The sequence below is a fragment of the Lytechinus pictus genome, chromosome 7 (genome assembly GCF_037042905.1).
Source record: "Lytechinus pictus isolate F3 Inbred chromosome 7, Lp3.0, whole genome shotgun sequence".
Classification (NCBI taxonomy): Eukaryota; Metazoa; Echinodermata; class Echinoidea; order Temnopleuroida; family Toxopneustidae; genus Lytechinus; species Lytechinus pictus.
The window spans coordinates 22,373,261-22,390,414 of record NC_087251.1 but is presented as its reverse complement, the minus strand read 5'-3'; the positions used below and the strand labels follow the sequence as shown (position 1 = coordinate 22,390,414).

Here is a 17,154-nt window from a genome sequence, read left to right as displayed (position 1 = left end):
GAAATTTTGTGTTTCGCGACTTTTTATATTCTTGTGAGATTTTAATGTATGGTTGGGAGGTTGGGCAGAATTATGTCAGCATGGTTGGGAGGTTGGATGAGAAATTGAGTCCTTGAGCTCTATGATGCAAATAAGGAGCACGGAAAATGTTTAGGACATTTTGTGTATCAAGATTTATAATGTTCCTGTGGGACGTTACATTATCAGAGCTGCCAAGTAGTACTGATTTTCCGTATTTAGTACTGAAAATAGAGAAGAATACTGATTTCTTAAGTTTCAGTTTATGTGTTGTCCTATGGCATTCCTGTGAAAATACTAATTTCCTCACCAAAATAATGATTTTCAGCCTTGAAAATACAGTACTGAAATGTTCTTGTTCAGGTTGGCGGCTCTGCATTATGGTTGGGAGGCTGGGCAGAATTGTGTCATCATGGTTGTGAGAGACTTTGAGTCCTTGAGCTCTATGATGGAAATTAGGAGTATGGAAAATGTTTAGGAAATTTTGTGTATCACGATTTATGATGCTCCTGTGAGACATCACCTAATGGTTGGGAGGTTGGGAGAGACATTGGGTCCTTGAGCTCTATGATGCGAATTAGCTACATGGAAATGTTTAGGAAATTTTGTCTATCAAGATTTATGATACTCCTGTGAAACAGGACATGGTTGGGAGGTTGGGAAGAATGATGTCAGCATTGGTTGGGAGGTTGGGAGAGATATTGATTTTATGTTGGTAATTAGGAGCACAGGAAATCTGAACGTAGCTCTTTGGCCTGCATAAGGTTGGAAGGTTGGGCGGGCAATTACAGCGTTTATCAAGAAAGCGTGCACAGATAGTTGCGGATACAACCATAGTATGGATATATAGATGTACATGTTATATGTATTTTCAGACTTAATGAAGCATATTACATAATGTGGCTGATTTTGGTTGTTACACGTAAATGGTAAGGAGCATGAAAGGATAGCCTTATATATAGAAGGTTTGTGTTCAGAAACAAATTGTTTGAAACCTGACAGATCACCAATATTAATATCAAAGTATATGCTCCAAAGATGTTGGTTATACCAAAATTTAGGGGAAATACCCGTGGGAACTACTATCCTGCGGGTGGGTCACGTGATCAACAGCCCCAGGGAGGAGTTACTACCCTCCTGGTGTTCACGTGACCATATCTTTCAGTATGCCACAGTTCTAATGCATATGTAGTCTTTTGTTATGTCTCACGACATTATTCAGATTGTGTTGATGTTCATTACCTTTTATGTTATTTAGGCATATTGCCTGTGTTTTGATGCCTCGTATGGAATTAAATGGCAAGCAATGGCAAATTATTTGTACACTTGTTTTCTTCTCAAAATCCATTGTGAGTCGAAACAATAAAGTGCGATACCAGTTCGGGTGAAGCTTCCGGAATCTCCAGAATTATGAGACTTCCAAAGGGCATTTTGGACAATAAAAACTTATGCATACGAAATTACCATCTTAATGTTTTTTAATCAAGACAGGCGATAGGACGAGACTTTTTATATGAAGTACATTGAAAACGAGGAAATGTGAGCGCGCGCAGAGAACAAGCTTGAAAAGTTTCCTATTTTCGTATTAAAATCCGATATTTCAATAATTTTGTGTCTTCCGAAGTGCATTCGTCGTTTTCCTTGTAACATTGCATTCAGGAGCGGTTCTAGACGTTGGTTTATTCAGTACAATAAAAATAGCCTATTGTGTGTAGACTTATACTGACTAAGCAGCTAGTCCCCCTCCCCCATAACACATATTTGTAATAGCGACCGAGCGAAAAAAAAATCACATTTTATAAATGCTTGTGAATTTTTCATCTTTAAAGGTCAAGTCCACCTCAGAAAAAAAGTTGTTTTGAATCAACAGAGAAAAATCAGACAAGCATAATGCTGAAAATTTCATCAAAATCGGATGTAAAATAAGGAAGTTATGACATTTTGAAATTTCGCTTATTTTTCACAAAATAGTTATATGCACAATTTAGTCACATGCATATGAGAGAATCGATGTCCCTTACTCACTATTTCTTTTGTTTTTTATTGTTTGAATTATTGTCAAATATGACAATAAGGACCAACTTGACTGAACAATATAATGTTAAGCAATGGTAACTCCACATGTTCAGTGAGAAATAAAACTTTGTTTCACAGGACAATGAGGAGAAAATTAGAATATTTCATATTTCAAATAATAAAATACAAAAGAAAAAGTGAGTGGGTGATGTCATCAGTTCCCTCATTTGCATACTGACCAGGATGTGCATATAACTATTTTGTGAAATTAAGCGTATCTTTAAAATGTCATAACTTTTTTATTTTACATCCGATTTTGATGAAATTTTAAGTGTTATGCTTGTTGGATTTTTCTCTTTTTATTCAAATCAACTTTTTGTTGGGGTGGACTTGTCCTTTAACGCGCATCAGGGCCTGATGGGTGTTATAGATGTAGACGAGGGCATTTATACCCCCATCTCACTAGGAAGGCGATCGTGGCGACCATGGCGATCTGTGTAAATCCCGCAAATCGTAGCAGAATCTTCCTCGAATTCTATTTTTAGCCTGCGAGACGATTGCACTGCAACTTCTATGCGACCGACCTGCGCTGAAGGCGATGGTAATACGCTGAAAGTACGACGATGCCACTTTCTTGCGACGATTCGAGGCAGATGTGATGCGCTGCTTCTGCGATCAAAGCGATCGTACAACGAGGCTCATACGCTAATTAGGACCTCGGTACGGTGGTGCTACGAATGAAGCGATTATGTTACGTTCATGATGGGCTCTTGAAACGATTTCAAGCAATCGGTATACTAATCGCGGCACATGACACATTTTTCAGTCGATTGCCAACCTCCGACCAACATGGATGTCCAGAATTTGGTTGGACTTATACATCTTGGCATTCTAAAAGAACATCAGTTAAAAGTTGAATGCGAGGACAGGAGAAGGAGGAGGCCAAAAAGATACAGGGTCCGATCCTGGCTGTCACCTAAGTCATAATATACAATATTTTTAAAATTTCATTCAAAAGATGTCGATGAGCCTAATAGTTAATATGAGGGATGCATCCAGAATTTCATAAAAGAGCATAAAAATCTTTGATATTCTGTTCATTTTTTTCCACAAAGTTTGTCACTCAAAAATATTTGGTAAATTCCTTTCAACTGTTCAAATTTGCTGACAAGAAGTAGTCTACTGGTGTGAGAGCACTCATAAAAAGGGAGGGGGAGGGGGGCACAATGCCCCAATCAATACATTGGTGATCGAATCATTAACAAAATTTGATGTTGTCTACTGTCACTGTGGTTAGAATTCAATTTATTTTCAAAACATAATCAATTTATTTATTTCTGCAGAGGTAACCCATTTCGTCATCAAGACATGTGAGCCCCGGGGGGGGGGCACTCGACCAAAAAAGTGGTAGGGGTGTGCCGCGGGCGAGACAAAAAACGGGGGCCTTGGAGCGGGCGAATTGTAAAAAGGAGGGTCCTCGGAACGGGCTTCGGAACTACAAATGTTTGTGAAAACGGGGGTCCTTGGAACGGGTCGCCTGCGTGCGAGTGCGTATGCATCCCTATGGAACGTGCATGCAGCTAGCCCGGCGGCACGACTGACGGGCGCGCTAGCGCAGAGGCGATGGTCGGACAGCGAGCTGCGGCCGCTTTTCACCAAAATTGCGACCGGCACGGCGTACCGGAATATATGCGAAGCCCTGGAGCGGATTTTTTTTCTTCTTTTTTCTCGAGAAGAAGAAAATGCTATGCTTTGGAGCGGCTTTCTTTGTTCTTTTTCTCAATAAGACAAAAATGCTATGCCTCGGAACGGAAATTTGAGTGTAAAAATGGGGGTCCCCTCCGCGGCACATACCCACTATGCATTATATACTGAGTGCCCCCCCGGGATGTGAGCGTCTTTTTTCTCTTTCCAGCTGGCTCAGCAGTAAGATTTTCATCCTCCTCCTGTACCCCCTCCTCTTCCTCCTCTACCTCCTCCTCCTCTACCACCACCATAACCCCTTGATCTTCCTCTTCGACCGCCGGCCTAAGAGGGGTAGCTTGGGCAGCTTTCCCTTTTCTGGTCCTTTTTCTGGGAGGTATGTTTGAAAACGCCGTGGTATCGCCTCGTAATCTGTTGCAAATATGATAATCCGCCACCATCGGCACGGCGTTTTATAGCAGCGCGGACGGTTGTTGCGCAATCGCTGCCCAGTCATCAGCGGCGCAGCAAAAGCGCAACGCGAACGCCTGTAGCGGGCTGAGAACGTGTGCCACATGCCACACAAAGAAGGAAGCGTCGTGGTGGAAGCTGTGTGAAGCGTGTCGAGTCGCCTTGTAAACGGAAGCAGCGTAGCAGAATTGTCTTGGGAACGGGCCTGAAAACCACGGGCGATCGGTGCCGCTTTTAATGCGCTTATACTACGCTTTATGCGTTGGGGCTCCGTTACAGCTACGAATATGTCGTTTGTAATACGCTCATGACTCAATTGTGATGCGCTTTATACCCCCATCTCACTAGATGGCGATTCCACTGCGATCGTCAAAAATCGACAAAGCGTGGTATAACGTAGCTTGATCGTGCCTTGATCTTTTCAATCTTTTCCGTCGTACCTTGATCTTTTCTGAAGCGGCAAGGATCGCCACCATCTTTATGGTCGCCACAAAATTTTGAACATGTTCAAAACTTACGACACGCTTCACACAGCTTCCACCACGACGCTTCCTTCTTTGGGTGGCATGTGGCACACGTTCTCAGCCCGCTACAGGCGTTCGCGTTGCGCTTTTGCTGCGCCGCTGATGACTGGGCAGCGATTGCGCAACAACCGTCCGCGCTGCTATAAAACGCCGTGCCGATGGTGGCGGATTATCATATTTGCAACAGATTACGAGGCGATACCACGGCGTTTTCAAACATACCTCCCAGAAAAAGGACCAGAAAAGGGAAAGCTGCCCAAGCTACCCCTCTTAGGCCGGCGGTCGAAGAGGAAGATCAAGGGGTTATGTGGTGGTCATGGTGGTAGAGGAGGAGGAGGTAGAGGAGGAAGAGGAGGGGGTACAGGAGGAGGATGAAAATCTCACTGCTGAGCCAGCTGGAAAGAGAAAAAAAAGACGCTCACATGTCTTGATGACGAAATGGGTTACCTCTGCAGAAATAAATAAATTGATTATGTTTTGAAAATAAATTGAACTCCAACCACAGTGACAGTAGACAACATCAAATTTTGTTAATGATTCGATCACTAATGTATTGATTGGGAAAGGCAATCTTTAGGGAGATTCTGGCATTGTGCCCCCCTCCCCCTCCCTTTTTATGAGTGCTCTCACATCAGTAGACTACTTCTTGTCAGCAAATTTGAAAGGAATTTACCAAATATTTTTGAGTGACAAACTTTGTGGAAAAAAATAAACAGAATATCAAAGATTTTTATGCTCTTTTATGAAATTCTGGATGCATCCCTTATATTAACTATTAGGCTCATCGACATCTTTTGAATGAAATTTTAAAAATATTGTATATTATGACTTAGGTGACAGCCAGGATCGGACCCTGTATCTTTTTGGCCTCCTCCTTCTCCTGTCCTCGCATTCAACTTTTAACTGATGTTCTTTTAGAATGCCAAGATGTATAAGTCCAACCAAATTCTGAACATCCATGTTGGTCGGAGGTTGGCAATCGACTGAAAAATGTGTCATGTGCCGCGATTAGTATGCCGATTGCTTGAAATCGTTTCAAGAGCCCATCATGAACGTAACATAATCGCTTCATTCGTAGCACCACCGTACCGAGGTCCTAATTAGCGTATGAGCCTCGTTGTACGATCGCTTTGATCGCAGAAGCAGCGCATCACATCTGCCTCGAATCGTCGCAAGAAAGTGGCATCGTCGTACTTTCAGCGTATTACCATCGCCTTCAGCGCAGGTCGGTCGCATAGAAGTTGCAGTGCAATCGTCTCGCAGGCTAAAAATTGAATTCGAGGAAGATTCTGCTACGATTTGCGGGATTTACACAGATCGCCATGGTCTCCACGATCGCCTTCCTAGTGAGATGGGGGTATTAGCACCTCCGCGATCTCGCTACGTAAGTTTTGAACATGTTCAAATTTTGTGGCGACCAAAAAGATGGTGGCGATCCTTGCCGCTTCAGAAAAGATCAAGGTACGACGGAGAAGATTGAAAAGATAAAGGCACGATCAAGCTACGTTATACCACGCTTTGTCGATTTTTGACGATCGCAGTGGAATCGCCATCTAGTGAGATGGGGGTAACGGGGGGCTTTTAATGAAAAGGGGGGTAGGACTGGATATCCGGAAACGAGTTTGTGCTGTTACTCTCTCCAGGTGTTCTTTTTTTTTAAAGAATAATATTCTCAAAATTTTGAAGGTAAATAGGTATAATAGAACATGGAAGGAGATGGATTTTAATGTCGGTGACACCTCTTGAAAATATTACGAGCGAATGTAGTGACCAGGGAGAAAATTTTTTGAAGTGAACCCTTGCATTTTGAGCACTTTATGAACTTCCAAATAAATGTACATCAAAACATCGTTAAATTACTGAAGGGGATATTCAACATGCATATATAATGCAAAAGAATACGACCTTATGACACTGGGTGATTTCAAGTACGGTGTTGAAATCTGGTGTTGGTGTTGTGACAACACCAACACCAGCCACAACACCGTACTTGAAATCAGGCTGGTGTTGGGATTGACCTCGGAAAATATGACGTATTTCCGGCAGTTCGTGTTGAATGTTGGTGTCTAATGTCGTCTGCTGAACCCAGCACTGCGGCTGGTGTTGACGATCTACGTGCAATTTCCCCATTCACCAACACCAACCCCCAGGGATTGGGAAAATCATGATTTCAAGTTCGGTGTTGGTGTTGGTGTTGGCAATCTCAAGCTCGTGAACAGGCGGCGAACACGATGAAACATCCCCGTAAAATGAGCTTTTACAGTTAAGATGAGTACAAATCATTTGAGCTGTATATATTTTGATGAAGAATAATGTTCACTCTTTCGAATTCTTGAATTAATTAAAACATTGGTATTCTGTACGATGAGAATTTAATGCATTTCTCTCCGATTTCATTTTCGTCGTCGAGACTTCTCGCGTGAAGTTGAGATGATTTAGCAGCGCAGCGCAGAGGCGTGACGTCATGTGCTATCGATAACGCAATCGGTATCATTCCTCTGAACCCAGCTCGGTGTTGGAGCTCGGTTCAGCGGCCTTTTTACGCTCTCAACACCAACACCAACACCGAACACCGAACTTGAAATCACCCACTGCCCTGTAAAACACAAGTCTACACAATAGAGCACTGTAGAGAATAGAGTCAAATCATTCTGCATGTTGCTTCTATCATGGGGCGGGGCAAGGGGCGATCGCCATGAAAATATTGGTGATGCGGCAAACATATCGATTTGCCCTGCCCAATAATTTTGACAAAATTAAACCTTTATGAATCTATTGAAAAAAAAAGTGATTGAAGAAACATCTAAAAGTGCTATAAAACCATCAAACTTGACTTAGAAATACTAATAAACATTTTTTTGGTGTGCTTCACTTGCAAATATCTGCATTATTCGCACCGAAAATTTTGGACATAATCCGAAACATGGATCGACACTCCTGACTCTAAACTATGTTTTAAATAAGTTTAGCCTCAATCAGGGAGTATATAGCGACAGAGTCATTTTCTAAGAAAAATATAAGGAATGAGAGTTAAAACTTCAAGTTTATGGCTTTAGTATTGTTATATTCGTGGTGGGTAGAGTATATAGGGATGTTGATTTAAAAAAAAGTTGCAAGGCAGTTTACTGTATCATAGGAGATAATTGATTTCCCATACTCACACTTTAAGAGAGCATTAATGTATTCTGCATTTAGATGATATTTTGCGGGGGAGCGTTTAGCGACCGAGCGAAAAAAAAATCGAATTTCAATAGTAAAAACTTTGATTTTACAGCACTTGACGACATGAATGGTATACTGTATTAATAAATTATTATTATTATTATTTTTTTTTTTTTGGGGGGGGGGCTTCAGTCCAAAAAGCCCCCCTTAAAACCGCGCCTGATTGCATTGTGAAGGGTAATAAATGAAGTCCCAACATTATGGAAAGAATCTGTCATGCGAGCGAGCTCGAAGCTTAATTGATGGGCATATATATTTTTACATAAAAAAACTGTCGTCATAGTTTCAATTTAATCTGAGTGTATGGATTTCAATGTATTCCTCGTGATATGACATTAAGAAGTGTACTTCACGTAAAAGCATCATGTATGCGAGTCTGTATAAAATTCTGTGTTTTTTTCCTTAGTCATAACAGCTATTTTCGGTATTTTATGAAAAAACGTTCTTTGTCCACAATCAATGTTTTGTGGTAAGTTTTCGCTTCGTCAGTCCTTTGTGTCGGGTATTTTAGTCTATATTCCTCATAATGATGAAAATGATGATTATTATACATATATATGCGAGGCTTGCAAACAAGCTTCGCATATTTCATAAAAATCATACTAATGAGTGAGAATAAGGAATTTCGATGAAAAAAAAAGAAGCGTGTCCGACATGATAATCACAATGCCTATATACATCATTACATGGAAATTATGTCATTTAAGGCCCAAAATGCCACACTGTCCCCACTTTAATTGTACTTCCTTTTTTATTATTTTTCATACACATTAAATGGATCAAAAATCCTGTCTCTTTTTTTTTTCTTATTTCCTCTTCTTTGTTTCTTCCTTTATTTCTTCTTCCTTCCTTCCGTTCTTCATTTTTCTTGCTTCCTTCCTTTCTTCTTTCCGCTCTTCATTTTTTCTTTCTTCCTCCCTTCCTTCCTTTCCTTCCTTTCCTTCCTTTCTTTCCTTTCCTTTCTTTCCTTTCTTTCCTTTTTTTCCTTTCTTTTGTTTTTTTCCTTTCTTTCCTTTCTTTCCTTTCTTCCTTTCCTTCATTTCCTTCCTTTCCTTCCTTTCCTTCCTTTCCTTCCTTTCCTTCCTTTCCTTTCTTTCCTTTCTTTCCTTTCTTTCCTTTCTTTCCTTTCTTTCCTTTCTTTCCTTTCTTTCCTTTCTTTCTTTCTTTCTTTCTTTCTTTCTTTCTTTCTTTCTTTCTTTCTTTCTTTCTTTCTTTCTTTCTTTCTTTCTTTCTTTCTTTCTTTCTTTCTTTCTTTCTTTCTTTCTTTCTTTCTTTCTTTCTTTCTTTCTTTCTTTCTTTCTTTCTTTCTTTCTTTCTTTCTTTCTTTCTTCCCAGCTGAGTATTTCTGTTATAAACGTTCAAATTCGAAAATGAGTACCATTATGCTATTTGCGAGTATAGGGTTTTACCACTCTCCTTACGGGGATACAGCTGTGATTATGCTTGTGCATGTAAAAAGGTTATTGTTTTCAAATTTACGAATTCAATTGCAAAGAGAAAAATTCTTTTGTAACTACTTAGTCCATATCGAATCATATGGGACACTAACTGCGCGTGCTTTCCGCGCTTGTCTACCACTCTATGGAAACACCATTGGAAATTTCATGTTTTGTTAACAATTTTGTCATTCATGAAAAAAGTTAGTTCCAATGATATAATGCTGATGATATCATATTATTTCCATTAAATAATTGAAATTTTTGCAAAGATGTTAATTACATTCGCGTTTTGGGGTCAAAAACATCCCTTTCATATCAAAAATAGGATGAAACTCAACGTAAAATCCTACTTTATGTCACCACAAACGATTTCCCACTCGATCCAATTTCGCTTGATGGTATCTTACAGCTTAGTTCCCACGAGTCATTGTGCAGTTTTCTCTCAGCTTTACGATGATGTAAGAATGATGTTCATTGGTCAAACTTCGCGTTCGCGTTTTAGCTTTAAATAAACATGTGTCAGACCCAAGCCCCCGAAGCTACCGCCATTTTGTTTAATCCATTAGAAGCTAAAATAAGCCCTCATTAATATTAATTTCGTACGATGCTCCCTCGTCGACTGTGGTTTTGTACGTGTATTAGACAATACGCACATCAGCGCAATGACAAAGGTCAACTTGGCAAATTAATTAATGTATTCATTTTGTTACGCGCTCGTGACGCGAAGGATTCAGCGAATCAAGCAAGCGCAAATCTGAGACGATACATTGCGCTCAATAAAGTATCGATATCACAATCGATATCACTTAAAAACAAAGCATTGTTTGTATTGTGTCGTATAGGCCTATAAAGGGAAGATGAAAAGAGTAGTCTTCAAGTCGTGATTAGTTAAAGAGGTCTCAAGTGCTTTTGCCATCCCCAAATTGTCGCATGTTAAGATATACAGCAATCTTAGTTTTTAACAAATGTAAAGAATCAATATTAATTAATCAATATTAGGGGGGCCTACATTATACAAGCTCTGCTTTTCAGTTGGCCCTCCCTCCCTTTCAATCATTTATATTTCGATTTGATAATTGTCTATTGTAATTTTATAATGTTGTCAATTTTTGTATGTACTTCAATTGTGATTAATGTTACTTTGTCAATTGTATCATAATTGTAAATATGAAATTGAAAGTGGAAAATAAAATAATTGAATTGAATCTAGACTCTGAATAGCCGGCAGAGGCCGCCGAACGGATCAAAGGGGGCTGTTGCACTGACCCAAAAGTCTTGTTTTCTTTTTTTTTTCTAGGGGGGGGGGGCGGGTGGGGGCAGAACATGGTTATTACAATTTGATGGTAATTTTCACTGGTTGAGTATGGTTACTGAAAAAAATAACTGTCACCACTAATATAGTACATTTCTTGTTACAAATTTCGAGAAGCAAAAAAAAAAATCTTTTGTTCAAGGTATAATACGTAAGGGGCCGGCCCCGGCCCTCAAGGATCCCCGTGCCTGTTTTCTTCATCTGGCGTCCGTTTCATAATGAATTACAGCTACTAGTATTTAAACATCGCTGTTATTGTGATTACCGTGGTAACCTAGATTATGATTGTTTATAGCAGTTACCATCGTAGTTAACTACGATGGGAACGGCTATATATAACCAATCATAATTACCATACTTGTAACTCATGATGAAACGGGCCCCAGTTTATCATGTTTAATACGTTTCCTGTCCCCTCTATTCTCCAGCATTTCTTGCTCTGTTTTTCCATTTAATAATTTTCCCACTCACGTTATTTTGGTGCCGCCTTTCTCCTACATATATTTCCTTCTTCTTTTCCCACTTGTTATCTGTCTCTTGGTTACCATAATTCTCGTCTAATTTCTCTTCCACCCCTTTGTTCCTACTTCCCACCATTCGTGCTCTCTTACCCCCCCCCCCTCTAAATTATCTCTTCATATGTGCCCCTCCATTTCTTTCTCATCTCTTTTCAACCCCCGGCCCTTCTCATCACTCTTTCTCTCTCTCGATCTCCATCTCATTTGAATTTTGCCAATTCCAAATCCCTTTCATTTTAGCTCTGTACAAATACTATATGAATACAAATGAAAGACATGAAGGCATTTTCTGGTTAGTTGTGAATTTTATTAATAGCCAGAAAAAATATCACATTATCAGAGGATTTAGCCTTACTTTTTTTCTTAAGCGTATGTTAATACTTTGAATCGAACAAAAATGTTTTTTGTATGCAGGGGCAGCGATCCTGGGTGGCACAGTTCCCCCTACTTTTTGAAGCACTGAAAAGTGCCTTTAATTTTATGTAAGAAAAATGCCCCCTCACGAACGTGAACTGTGTCCCTTTCACCTGACGGTGTTACCAAGTGCTCTTCCTTGTGTGCAAATTTTTACCAAAAAATGCCCCCCGAACGTGTTCTGTGCCCTTTCATCATGAGGGCCCGTTTTAAGTGTTAAAAAGTACCCCCTCGCCTTCTTGTAAGTGCCCTTTCTCGAATAACTGCCCCCTTTTACCCAAGAAAAGTGCTCCTAAAGAATGACGAGTGCCCTTTGAAACAAGAAAACAATAAGGAAATCCTTTGTGCATTAAGTTTAATAATTCATGTGAGTGGGGGTAGATAAGCAGTTTCGTACACTACAGATGGAGGGGGGGGGGGGGGCTTGAAGGAATCTTGCCCCCCCCCCCAAAAAAAAAAAAGGGTGAAATATATCATTCTGAATATTTTGTCGAAATCTATCACAAAATTGGATTTTCTTTTTTAAAATGTCAAAATTTTGCTCTCTCGCAACTTCTTTAAAATTTCACATAATACAGCATTTTCCCTGTGCCCCCCCCCCCCTACTTTCAACTTCACTTCGCCGCTCCTATTTGTATGTTTATAGCTTTTCCTTTTGCAACCAGTTTTAATGAAAATCGACAGGAAATTTCATACTTCATGAATTTGGGGTTGTGATGATAATTAAAAAAAAAAAAAAATTGGACTTGAAAAAAAAAAACCTTTTCCATCTTTATCAAGTGCTTCCTAAGCTAAGTCACTTTTCAATTTGTTGGGTTTCTTGAGTGAAAACATCTGTTACACCAGTCCTGCAGATTGAAAAAAATAGAGAAAGAAAATCAATGAATTTAAATTAAAATTGTCATGATTTGTAAAACATAAATGTTTTAAGAAAAGTAAGACTATACATACCGCCGATACCGGTATATAAATTTCTTCATCACATAACATAGGAAATCTTACTTCTACTAATTATAAACTTGTACTTCTACAAAGCATATCACTTAAACCTGTTCTATGCAGTTTGCATACCACTCTCCATTATAACTACATGTACTCTATAAAAAAAAAATGTCAGAGATTTCCCATAAATATGAATATATAAATTAACATATATAAATTATATATAATAGTCAGAATTAAAGATGATGTTTTGTTGCACAGAATATTTTGATCTGCGAATAAAAACGACACCTATCTATAACCTAACAAGTGGAATGCCTCTGGCCGTCTCACCTGCATCACGCGATTCAATATAGCAGCAGTGCTGATTTTGAAAACTACTATAACTCGCACAAGATGTTCAGTGATACTTGGTTACTCTTATTTCCACGTTTTATGAACTAGACCAATACACTTATAGAGATATGATGGCAATTCAACAAATACCCCCAACGTGGCCAAAGTTCTTTGACCTTACATGACCTTTGACCTTGATCATGTGACCTGAAACTCGCACAGGATGTTCAGTGATACTTGATTACTATTATGTCCAAGTTTTATGAACTAGACCAACACACTTTCAAATTTATGGCTGTAATTCAACAAATACCCCAATTTGGCCAAAGTTCATTGACCCTAAATGACCTTTGACCTTGATCATGTGACCTGAAACTTGCACAGGATGTTCAGTAATACTTGATTACTATTATGTCCAAGTTTCATGAATCAGATCCATAAACTTTCAAAGTTATGATGGTAATTCAACAGATACCCCCAATTCGGCCAAAGTTCATTGACCCTAAATGACCTTTGACCTTGGTCATGTGACATGAAACTCATGCAGGATGTTCAGTGATACTTGATTAACCTTATGTATAAGTTTCATGAACTAGGTCCATATATTTTCTAAGTTATGATGACATTTCAAAAACTTAACCTTAGGTTAAGATTTTGATGTTGATTCCCCCAACATGGTCTAAGTTCATTGACCCTAAATGACCTTTGACCTTGGTCATGTGACATGAAACTCAGGCAGGATGTTCAGTAATACTTGATTAACCTTATGGCCAAGTTTCATGAACTAGGTCCATATACTTTCTAAGTTATGCTGTCATTTCAAAAACTTAACCTCAGGTTAAGATTTGGTGTTGACGCCGCCGTCGCCGCCGCCGCCGCCGTCGGAAAAGCGGCGCCTATAGTCTCACTCTGCTATGCAGGTGAGACAAAAACAGAATTGAAATGTTTTCTTCAAAGGCAGGTCTATTTGTTGCCTAAAAATATTGTGAAAACCCCCCATTATTAAAAATAATCACTTATTAACTCACTCATATAACTGCTGTAGGTTGTATTTCTCTTTGTGGTCCTATCACTGTTCTATTAGGCCTACTTCACCAATTGTTTATCATCATCAATCACCTCCATGGAAGTTGTAGAGCTGCATCATCTTATTGGACAAAATGTAAAATAATAAGATTTTAAAAAAATTGTAAATCTACAAATATGAAATATGAATATCACACTAAAGAATGAATAAAATGAATTTTCTGAAATATAAAACATGAAAAATAAATATTGCTTTGTTTATAAACAAATAGGAAATAAAAAGGCCATTTAAATAATAGTAGATCAAGGACATGACCTTATTTTATAAATTTGCCCAAGGTACATAACTTTTGGCATTGGTTCTATTTTAGACTCGAGAGAGTCGAGAGCCTGTATATATAAGAAGTGTATATTCAGTATAGATCCTACCTCTTAGCAGTGGCTCAGGTTATTTTTATTTAATGTAAACATGGTTAACATTCATTTCAATGCATGTAATGTATCTGTAATTTTTATGGGTTAGTTTAACTTTTATACCTGGATGAGAATCTGCAAAATGATACATGCACTTATGATCATCATGTTTAACCATAGGTACTGGGTAGACCTCTACTGTTTTTCTTGTTCTTCAAACTCAACCTGTTTGTGAAAGAAAAGAGAGAACAATAAGTGTCAAGTGATCTCTTTCATGGCCGTATGTACACTGTTAAAAAAACCCTGATTTTACAGAAAAAAAACAAGATTTTGCAGAAAGCAATAACAAAATCGTTCTGTAAATTCATAAAACAGGAAGTTTTCTACAGAACAGGTCTGTTTAAAAAGAGGAAAATGGTGTTTTATGTAAGGAAATTTGTAAGGTTCCATACACCAAATACCAATTTCCTGTAATTTTACATGATATAATGTAAGATTATGCAATCTGGTAAAATTACAGGTGTTCTCAACCTCTGCTGCAGGAACTTCTTTTATTTTAAGAATAAATTTTCTAACAGTGTAGGGGGAGGGGTTTGGGTGGGAGCTGAAATGTGAAAACCTTCATTAAAAAAAAGAATTTCATGAAATCCTTCAATTCTACTTTAGAAAATGCAAAAAACAGCCCTAGGCAATATTGGTAGGTTCGGGCCCTCACTTTCTGAATGTCAGGTTTCTCTAATTTTTTTCACATGTCTGCCCCCCCCCCCCAAAAAAAAAAAAAAAAAAAAAAAAAATCTGCATCTTTTTATTCCGAATCTTACTTAGTTCATTTGATTTTAGCAACATAATTTCATAATCTCATGCACTAGGTCTAGATCTATTTGTAAGGAAGTATAGATCTAGTCCAACCAGAATCAGTGCTGCGTGACAGCATTCATGTAGGCCCTATCTAAATAAGGTCTAGATCTAGACTATCGATAGACTCTCGATCTAGATCTAGACCTAGATCAATGTAAAGCTAACCCTTCGGTGACTTTACCTAGATGTATATCGATTTAGAAATTTTTGATGTCTGACTTTTATTCCTGGCTAAACCTTCATTGCCATTATTGACCGAGAGTAGATCTATCATCTAGATCTAGTCCTTGGTCCACCGACAGTCTAACCCAGGGAGCTCCCGCTGCGCGGGCGGGAGCTCCCTGGGTAACCGACAGTCATACTCATGTAAATGTAGTCGTTTAGGCCCATACCTACATCTAGGCCTAAAATTAGAGACCTAGATCCTAAGCCCTGGGGGTACGTGTCGAGGGTTGGGAAAGTATAAGTTAGATGACTAGATTTGAATTAGGTAGGCCCAGATAGATCTACGTACAAGCATCGATGGATAAAAGTAAAGTAACATAAACTGATAAAGTAAAATAAAGAAGAAAGACTAGGCTCTGTTAACCAGAAATTAGATCTTGATCTATTGATAATAAGAGTGAGACAAACATGCAGAGCAGCATGTTATTTCTAATACCGAGTCTAACTATATAAATAACAATAAGAATTAAAATGGGTGGGGGCTAAATGCAGAAGAAGCCTGAAGTTATGCAAAATAAATTTGATATAGAAACTGACGAGAATCTAGTGAGGATTGAAACAATGATGACAGGCATATCTTCTTCCACACTCCGCTTCACAGTATTCCTGACTGAGTCTCGATCTACTGAAGATAGATGCAGATCTCCTCTAGATCTAACGTTATACAGTGTACAAAAATAAGCTTCATTCTTCTTGTTTTGATCAATCGTGGGCTCCCGGCCCGATTTTCTCTCGATGCCCAGCCGGCTAGGAGCCCGTACAAAATACATGTGGTTGACACAGCGGCATAACCACTGAAAAGCAACATACAGGCTGCACTGGGCCGGGCGACGATGACAATCTAACTTCAATTTCAAAGACCAAATTCTGCTTTTCTTTAACAGAAGAATGATAACAAACTCTCTAATTAGTTACAGAAATAACCTAAGATCACAAAATACAGTGTGAAATGTGTAAATAGTCCACAGAATTAATGTGGTTATATCAATTTATACGTACTCACCGGAGTGTTTGTAGGTCCATTTTTGTGTGGAAAGAAAAGTTTCGTAATGAATAAATTAGATGACGTAATGAGGTCAAATGAATAATTAATTCTGTAACACGATACCACTAGTATCGATGACAAAGAATCGGGGAAATCGCGTATTAATGACGCTCTTAGCCAATGAAAAGGCCGGATTATGAATATCTTCATGCTCATGAATGTCAATGAGGGCTTATTTTTGTCTTCAAATGATCGCGGTAGGCGGAGCCTAATCTCATTTGTTTTGTGCTGAACGCGCACGCAGCTTTCGGTCTAGTAATATATTATAAGGTCTTTGGTCAGACCACAAGCCAATGGCACAAGTTGTCATATTCGGGCCGGGCGCGTACTGTACCTAATATGCATATCACCAGGCTGCGCTTGTGCGACTGTGCGTGCGCCGCTGAGCATTGGCGCGCGCAAGGGGTCCAAAAAGGCGTAAAAGGACTTGATATGCTTTATTGATGTTATCCCCACAGATTTTCCCCATTGATTTGTGATTTCTTGCTCCTTTTCCCACTTATTTGGCTTCAACTGCTATGTCAGGTAAATACGAACCCAATGCACATAAAGCTGCGCCAAATAAACATCAAATGAAACTTGACCAAAATAAGTTCCAGAGCTTGGGTTTTTTCAATATAGCCTGTAAATACTATTAATATTATTCTGTGCGTGTTCTCCTTAAAAGATCAAACTCTTAATTTGGAAAACA

The 17,154-nt window shown here is 38.9% G+C and overlaps 1 long non-coding RNA gene across 2 annotated transcripts; it reads right to left on the bottom strand.

Moving 5' to 3' along the window:
* Positions 1 to 11,488: 11,488 nt before the first annotated feature.
* Positions 11,489 to 16,486, bottom strand: LOC135154734 (uncharacterized). Of its 2 annotated transcripts, none has more exons than XR_010294121.1 (4): positions 16,418 to 16,469; positions 14,459 to 14,560; positions 13,924 to 14,042; positions 11,489 to 12,465 (listed from the first exon to the last, which is right to left on the bottom strand). It is a non-coding gene; the product is annotated as an uncharacterized LOC135154734 (long non-coding RNA). The 2 variants fall into 2 exon arrangements; XR_010294120.1 differs by having other exon boundaries at positions 11,747 to 12,465; positions 16,422 to 16,486.
* Positions 16,487 to 17,154: the final 668 nt, after the last annotated feature.